This window comes from Entelurus aequoreus, linkage group LG06 (genome assembly GCF_033978785.1).
Source record: "Entelurus aequoreus isolate RoL-2023_Sb linkage group LG06, RoL_Eaeq_v1.1, whole genome shotgun sequence".
Lineage (NCBI taxonomy): Eukaryota > Metazoa > Chordata > Actinopteri > Syngnathiformes > Syngnathidae > Entelurus > Entelurus aequoreus.
This window is the reverse complement of record NC_084736.1, coordinates 73,654,080-73,663,377: the sequence shown is the minus strand read 5'-3', so window position 1 is coordinate 73,663,377 and position 9,298 is coordinate 73,654,080. Positions and strand designations below refer to the sequence as shown.

The window sequence follows — 9,298 nt, the reverse complement described above, 5'->3', positions numbered from 1 at the left end:
TAATTTAAACCAATGAGGCTTAAATCGGTTGATTGTTCCATATGAATAATGTTTGGAGCAATACTCTGGGTGAACCACTTTGACAAAGCAATACTTATTCCCTGCATGCTGACAATACCCTTGAAACCACACATGCCAATGCAACATGAATTCTCGCAGTGACAAACAGGACTCCACAAAGGTCGGCTTTTAGGAGCATGTGATGAAGAAAATAGCACCCGACAGGGTTGACTCATTTAGTGCGAGCTTGACAGATGAAATTTTGGAATTGGAGGTTGAGTAAACAAAGCTGCTGTCTGCTTGTAGACTCACCTCACTGCTGAGAGGACAGCTGCTGATCTGTCAGAGTGCAGTGAAGTGGCCACGAACGACAACAACATCAGAGTCAACCACAGAACATTACCGAATCAAATTACACTATTTACAAAATGGTTGTGCCACATACAATAATAGGGTTCCACTGTTCTGGCAATTTTTTTTGTGAAAATGACAGGCTGACCTTACAAAATAATTTTTTTTGGCCCCCCTCATTCATTCACCCATGTGACCTTACCATGAATTGATTAACGTGGACCCCGACTTAAACAAGTTGAAAAACGTATTCGGGTGTTACCATTTAGTGGGTCAATTGTACGGAATATGTACTGTACTGTGCAATCTACTAATGAAAGTTTCAATCAATCAAAAAAAAACCTGTATTAAAAAACTGCCACCGGTCAAAGGTGACAGTTGCCACTGGACTCTAGAGCAGTGGAGACGCGTTCTCTGGAGTGATGAATCACGCTTTTCCATCTGGCAATTTGATGGACGAGTCTGGGTTTGGAGGTTGGCAGGAGAACGGTCCATTTCGGACTGCATTGTGCCGAGTGTGAAATTTGGTGGAGGAGGAATTATGGTGTGGGGTTTGTTTTTCAGGAAATGGGCTTGGCCCTTTAGTTCCAGTGAAAGGAACCTTGAATGCTCCAGGATACCAAAACATGTTGGACAATTCCATGCGGGTAACAGTTTGGAGCGGGTCCCTTCTTCTTCCAACATGACTGTGCACCAGTGCACAAAGCAAGGTCCATAAAGACATGGATGACAGAGTCTGGTGTGGATTAACTTGACTGGCTTGCACAGAGTCCTGACCTGAACCCGATAGAACACCTTTGGGATGAGTTAGAACGGAGACTGAGAGCCGGGCCTTCTCGACCAACATCAGTGTGTGACCTCACCAATGCGCTTTTGGAAGAATGGTGGACAATTCCTATAAACACACTCCACAACCTTGTGGACAGCCTTCCCAGAAGAGTTGAAGCTGTAATAGGACCGAAATCATATTGAACCCTATGGGTTAGGAATGGGATAGCACTTCAAGTTAATATGTGAATCAAGGCAATACTTTTGGCAATATAGTGTATTTCCTGAGTTTGTTAACATTATATAACAGCTGTAAAATATTTTAGATTGCTCGTTTTTATTGTAATATTTTGGCTGGCTCTTTCTTCATAAACACACTTCGCAATATTTTGCGATCTATTTCTTTTTTTAACATTCACACTGAGAGCATATGTTATTCTGGTGAAAAAATAATAATAAAACAATTTTAAAAAAAAACCTTTCAGATGATGTGCAGAAAAAGAGCGACTGCGTTTGCTCACATTCCTACAAACCACACCTTTCCCTGGCAGCTCATGCCCGACAGCTTTCCCAGCTCCGTGGGCCCATGTCTTAGGTTTCTCCAAATATTTTCTAATGCCACTGAAGAATGTTCTAATGTCGTTAAAAAAGCAGCACTGTTGTATTTTCTTTCACGGGATACTATATGGAGAAGCTCGACTGAACTAAAAGTTATACTTCTCTTTAACCCACATACAGTATTCCCCTGTGAGGAGTTACAAAGCAGTTTACACACACACACACACACACACACACACACACACACACACACACACACACACACACACACACACACACACACACACACACACACACACACACACACACACATTTACACGTATGCACACACACCGTGCAGGATTGTATAGCAAGCATTAATGCCATAAATGTCATGATTTATTTCTGTCACTGACAGAAATATTTGCTACTGTATGAACTTGAATGACTACATTTGGCTAAAAATAAAGCTGCGGTGTCATGGAGAGTTTCTTTGGCTCAGTCCCTTTTTTTTTTTTTTTTGCCTTTGGACTCAGAGTGGGTCTGCAGGGCCTCTGCGTCTTTAGCCCAGCCAACATGTTCCAGTACTTTTTGTACAAAAACAAACAGAAACCACTAAGTCTGGCCACACCATGGAAGGGTATGGGAGTTAATGGCGGTAAACTTTGGTTACATTTCTTCATATATTACAGTAAAAGAGGAGTTAGGGGGGCCCTGTCCTACAGTTTTATTCAACTTTTTAGACTTTTGTATGTGTTAAAAATATTGTACTCTTGTTTTACATGATGAAAAAGTGTGAGATTTCGACAAAATCTTCATGAAAATAGAAGCCAGAAAGGTTATTTTGTGTATCTAAACCGCTTTAAGTCAGCATTGGGAAGATTATATTGTTTAAAAAGCTACCTATCCAAATATTTGCCACTGTTCATTAGTAGTGGACACGCCCACAGGCATTCCTCTCCTGCACACAATCAGCAATCAACACACCTGCCGCTGATGAGAGCTCCACGTCCTTCATAATCCAGCGTGTCCTGCGTTCCAGTGCCAGAACGTAGCTACTTGTCTCCGTACAGTAAGCCCGACACATCTCTCACTCTCCTCGCCTATGTGCTTCCTGTGTTACCCCTCCTTTGTGCTCATTGTATCCTGTCCTGTATCGTCACCCTGCACTTCCTCTTCGTTCCCTGGATTCGAGCTGGATTCCCTCTGGTCTTCTTGCTGCCTCCCTGGATCTTTACCTCTTGCCTGGACACGGACTCTTGACGCCTCGCTCCTGCCCCTGACCTCTTGCTTGCCCACGAGACTTCCTTGTCCCTTCTGGACTTCCGCACCTCTCACAACACGCACCTTCAACATTGTACGGTAAAACACTGCAGCTAGACGCACCACATAGTCAAACCCTACACATTTGGATTTATCGCGCACATAATTTTATTATGTTAATAAATACGCCTCAGGCTAAAGGACGTCCCCTGCCTCAGTGCCGACTTCTTCTCCACCGCACGTAACACAAGTGTTCACATTCAAAAAGTTAAAGCTTGTAAAGTAAACATAAGGTAACTGTCACGGCCAGGGCGCATTCCATTGCGCCCTCATCTTTGCGTCCTGACGAGCACACCGCGGGCCACGCTCACAGGCGCTCTCTCAATCTGCAATCATCGCACGTGCCCGTGATGAACGAGCTGCCTTTATAAGTCTGCTCAACCTGCCATCCTGCGCCGGAATATAGTCTTCTGTGCCGTAAACCGATACCCAGCTTTATGCTCTCTCTCTCTCTCTATGTTTCTCCCTCCGTGTTTCATTGTTCTTCCTTGTCGTCCTCCCCAGCAATCTGCCTTCGTCCCCGCGTGATCGAGCTGTGCGCCTCGACTTCTCTTTTGGACTTTGGACTGCCATCCTCGATCCCTCACATGGACTCGGACTCTGACGCCTCTCTCTCTCGCCCTGGACCATCTGCCTGCCCCATTGGACTGCCTCGTTCTTTCGCTCTCACCAACATTTACGGTAAAACGCTCCAGTTAAATACTACACATAGTCTTACACCATACACACTCTTGGATTTTGTAACACTCCATTTCCTATGGTCTATATCAGGGGTCACCAACCTTTTTGAAACCAAGAGCTACTTATTGGGTACTGATTAATGCGAAGGGCTACCAGTTTGATACACACTTAAATAAATTGCCAGAAATAGCCGATTTGCTCAATTTACCTTTAACTCCATGTTATTATTAATAATTAATTATATTTACACTTAATTGAACGGTTTAAAAGAGGAGAAAACACGAAAAAAATTACAATTAAATTTTAAAACATAGTTTATCTTCAATTTCGACTCTTTAAAATTCAAAATTCAACCGAAAAAAAGAAGAGATAAACTAGCTAATTCGAATCTTTTTGAAAAAATTAAAAAAATAATTTATGGAACATCAGTAGTAATTTTTCCTGATTAAGATTAATTTGAGAATTTTGATGACATGTTTTAAATAGGTTAAAATCCAATCTGCACTTTGTTAGAATATATAACAAATTGGACCAAGCTATATTTCTAACAAAGACAAATCATTATTTCTTCTACATTTTCCAGAATTTTTTTTAAAAAAGAAATTCAAAAGACTTTGAAATAAGATTTAAATTTGATTCTACAGATTTTCTAGATTTGCCAGAATAATTTTTTTTGAATTTTAATCATAATAAGTTTGAAGAAATATTTCACAAATATTCTTCGTCAAAAAAACAGAAGCTAAAATGAAGAATTAAATTAAAATGTATTTATTATTCTTTACAATAAAAAAATTAATTTACTTGAACATTGATTTAAATTGTCAGGAAAGAAGAGGAAGGAATTTAAAAGGTAAAAAGGTATATGTGTTTAAAAATCCTAAAATCATTTTTAAGGTTGTATTTTTTCTCTAAAATTGTCTTTCTGAAAGTTGTAAGAAGCAAAGTAAAAAAATTAATGAATTTATTTAAACAAGTGAAGACCAAGTCTTTAAAATATTTTCTTGGATTTTCAAACTCTATTTGAGTTTTGTCTCTCTTAGAATTAATTATTAAATAAATAAAATTTAAAAAATAGAGGCAGCTCACTGGTAAGTGCTGCTATTTGAGCTATTTTTAGAACAGGCCAGCGGGCTACTCATCTGGTCCTTACGGGCTCCCTGGTGCCCGTGGCCACCGTGTTGGTGACCCCTGGTCTATATATATATATAATAAATCTCAGAGCTACACACTTTCTCCTGGTGTCTGTTGCCGTCATCTCCCCTCCTACAACCATAACAGTAACATTGTGGAAATTATCCGAATCAGCTAACTTTTTAAGTTATGTTGCTAACTAAAACAGACAAAAATGGCAAGGATTACATTATTTCCTGGCAGAGGTCATAAAATAAAATAAAGTTGTGTGCCTATTGATTCAATTCTGGCCCGCCGTCTTCATCGGTCTTCTTTTCCACATTCCCACAGTACTGAGCCACCGGGGGCGGAGAGATCACATCTGCTGCAGTCGTGGCTGATGATTACTGCACGTTAACTCACTTATTACTGCTGTGCAAATAAAGGGTTGCATGTGTCTGCCAACATGGACGACAATGTTCCCGCAAGGACCCCATGTCACATCTCTTTCAACACTCAGGACATAGAAGCTTCTGTGGACGTGTGTGACCTAGTTGTATGCACAGGTGGCACCTGTGCAGTGTTCTGATCGGAGTATTTGTCAGGTTTGTGCTGTAATGAAATAAAGGCCTGATGCTCTGGACTGCGTCAGGTGCAGCTTGCAGCCTGCAGAGTTCTGTATTTACTTCAGTGGTGTGCCGTCAGGGCCAGCAAGGCCTTCTCTGCTGGCCTAACAAAACCAGAAATCATGATCATGATTAAAAATAAAAGTATTTTTTTATTTACTTTCCCTAAATATCTAAAAGTATTCATATTCTCATCATGTCATATTGTGCTCCTTCCAGCGCTGTTGTTTTTAGTTTATAGAGTTTTTATCCAATCAGAATTCAGCTAGTTTGTGTTGCCATGCTGTACCAAATCTGCCTGAGCCTTCAGAATCAACAATGCGGGCGTCCGTGCACTGTAAGTGAACGGGGGCATACAGTTGATAGACAGTTGTGATAGCCAATCAGATCACGATTTGTCGTCAGTAAGGCCTTCTAGATGGCCTAAGGCAGATATATTGTTACTGTCATGATCCGTGGTCCGGATCATGTTTTTGTTATGTTCTGTTAGTTTTGGACTCCTTTAGTTCCTATTTGACACCTGAGTTTGTTTTAGTTACCATGACTACTTATGATTTTCACCTGCCTCTGGTGTTCGGGACGCGCAGGACTATTTAAGCCTGCCTTTGCCAGTCAGTCGTCCTGGCGTCATTAGTTGTTTGCCTCATGCCTGGACTACGTAAGTCTTAGTTGTTTCATGCCACAGTTTCGTATTGGTTTCATGCCACAGTTTCGTGTTTGTTCTATGCCATAGTTAATGCTAGTTGTTTCATGCCACAGTTTCGTGTTTCATGCCACACTTTCGTATTGGTTTCATGCCACAGTTTCGTGTTTGTTCTATGCCATAGTTAATGCTAGTTGTTTCATGCCACAGTTTCGTGTTTCATGCCACAGTTTCGTATTGGTTTCATGCCACAGTTTCGTGTTTGTTCTATGCCATAGTTAATGCTAGTTGTTTCATGCCACAGTTTCGTGTTTTTTTCATGCCACAGTTTCGTGAGGTTCATGTCTATAGTTTCATTTCCTAAGTTTTTGTCTTAGCTTCCGCGTGCGGCACGCTTGCCTTTGGGTTGTTTTCTGTTTTGTACCTCGTTGAGTGTTTCTTAAAATTAAATCATGTTCCTACCTGCAAGTCCTGTCCGGAGTCGTCCGTTTGCCTTCCTGGGAGAACGACCCCGCAGTAAGCGAAAACCTCGTCGTGACAGTTATGAGCTAGGTAACATTAGAACTCCATTACCCAGCATGCCACAGTAGTGACGCGCATGCGCAGTAGCCCCGTTTAGGTTGTTTACCATGCCGTTGTTTTTGATGAGCACCTTGTGGAGTAAACTTTAAGAACTCAGCCAACACGCCTCGTCTGCATCTTTTACGATCAGACAAGACAACACATATATGTGCAAGGCCATTTTCAAGAAGGATATTTTAAGAGAAACTACATCTTGTGAGACCATCTCGGCCAACACAGGAAGCGAGCTCAGCTGTCGATGAAATGTGAGTTCAGATATTTTATTTCTTAATTTTTTCACATTTAATATGTTTTTTGCAATTTTAATTTTATGTTTTAATTGCTAATGCGGGTTTATTGATTTTTAAATGCGCCAGAAAATAACTCGTTTTGTACAATGCCCCAGTAGGGTGTAAATGTGTTCCTGTATAGTATTTCTCCAGCAATGGTCATGTGGTGACATCAATGATGGTATTTTGAGACGTAATTATTGAAGTCGGACATCACTAAAGGCCTAGGTGGGAAATGCATGGCCCACCACTGATTTACATTATTTCTAAAAGTGGGCCTGGAGAAGCCACACCCCACCCACTATGTTGTTCTTACCCACCTCTCGGTCTTCTGTTTTTCCCCAAAAAATCAGTTGGGTATTAAACCTGGTGTTTTTGAATAAGACATTGTCCTATAATTTTTTTGTTTTAACCGAGCAAAGTGTCCTGCACATCGATCTGATTGTATGTTCAATACATACTGTACAAAAGATTAATTTCAACTACTTGAACACTGAAGAAATAGCATTTGTTGCCTCTTCCTACCACAGTTTTTCCTCACTCGGACGTAGTGAGGAAAAACTAGGCCTTCAGTGATCTCCGACTTCAAAGATTGCCTCTCAAAATACCATCATTGATGTCACCACATGATCATTGCTGGAGAAATACTATACAGAAACACATTTACACCCTACTTGACATTGAATCACATCAACAGTATACAAAACGGGTTATTTTCTGGCACATTTAAAAAATAATTAAAACTCCATCCATCCATCTTCGTCCGCTTATCCAAGGTCAGATAAGCAGGGAAGCCCAGACTTTCTTCTCCCCAGCCACTAAGTCCAGCTCTTTCTGGGGGATCCCGAGGCGTTCCCAGGCCAGCCGGGAGACATAGTCTTCCCAACATGTCCTGGGTCTTCCCCGTGGCCTCCTACCGGTCGGACGTGCTCTAAACACCTGGTGGCATCCTGACCAGATGCCCGAACCACCTCATCTGGCTCCTCTCCATGTGGAGGAGCAGCTCCTCCCGGATGGCAGAGCTTCTCACCCTATCTCTAAGGGAGAGCCCCGCCACCCGGCGGAGGAAACTAATTTCGACCGTTTGTACCTGTGATCGTGTCCTTTCGGTCATAACCCAAAGCTCATGACCATAGGTGAGGATGAGAACGTAGATCGACCGGTAAATTGAGAGCTTTGCCTTCCGGCTCAGCTCCTTCTTCACCACAACGGATCGATACAGCGTCCGCATTACTGAAGACGCCGCACCGATCCGCCTCTCGATCTTACGATCCACTCTTCCCCCACTCGTGAACAAGACTCGGAGGTACTTGAACTCCTCCACTTGGGGCAGAGTCTCCTACCCTTTTCCGGGCGAAATGAAAACTCATCAGCAATTAAAAACATATACCGTAAATTTCTTTGCTTGGCTTATGCAACTTCCGGTCAATAAAGTTTGATTCAAAGTACACACTTCTCAAAGATATATTAACCGCCCTGACCACATGATGGCGACAAATACACATGTAACAATGTTAATTCAATGACAAGAGTTTACAACTTTTAGTTGTAACAGAACAGCTACTGTCAACAACTTGTGATCTGATTGGCTATGGCAACTGTCTCTCAACTCTATTAGTTCTCAAATTCATTGGCTAACGGTGAGTATCCAATCACAGGACGCTTAAATGTCACGTTCAACGTGAGGCCATCTAGAAGGCCTTACTGACAACAACTCGTGATCTGATTAGCTATTGCAACTGTCTATCAACTGTATGTGTGCGTTCACTTAGAACGCACGGACGTCTGGCAGATTTGGTACAGCATGGCAACATAAGCTAGCTGAATTCTGATTGGATACAAACTAAAACTAAAAACAACAGCACTGGAAGGAGCATAATATGACATGAAGAGAATATGAATACTTTTAGATATTTAGGGAAAGTAAATTAAAAAATCATTTTATATCTAATTATGAACATGATTTCTGGTTATGTTAGGCCAGCAGAGAAGGCCTTGCTGGCCCCGGCGGCACACCACTGCTCGGATGTGGGTCACCGGGGCACCCTTCTGGAGCCAAGGCCTGGCGGTGGGGCTCCATTTCAAGCAGAGGACGAGGTGGCCGAGTGGTTAAGGCGATGGACTGCTAATCCATTGTGCTCTGCACGCGTGGGTTCGAATCCCATCCTCGTCGGAGTTTTTTGAACGATTTCCCTTTGTGGATAAATAAAGTTTGTCTAAGTCTAAGTACAAAGGTCAACGTGGGGGGCCCCCTCCAATGGGTTCACTACTGACATAGGAGGGGGCATAGGGGTCGGGTGAATTGTGGGCTAGGCGGCAGCCGAAGGCAGGGCCCCTGGAGGTCCGAACCCCGGCTACAGAAGCTAGCCGTGAGGACGTGCAACGTCACCTCGCTGCGGGGGTTTTGA

At 42.3% G+C, this 9,298-nt stretch overlaps 1 non-coding gene across 1 annotated transcript; it reads left to right on the top strand.

The window, feature by feature from the left end:
• Positions 1–8,981: 8,981 nt before the first annotated feature.
• On the top strand, positions 8,982–9,063 carry trnas-gcu (transfer RNA serine (anticodon GCU)). Its single transcript has one exon. It is a non-coding gene; the product is annotated as a tRNA-Ser (tRNA).
• The last annotated feature ends 235 nt before the right edge of the window (positions 9,064–9,298 follow it).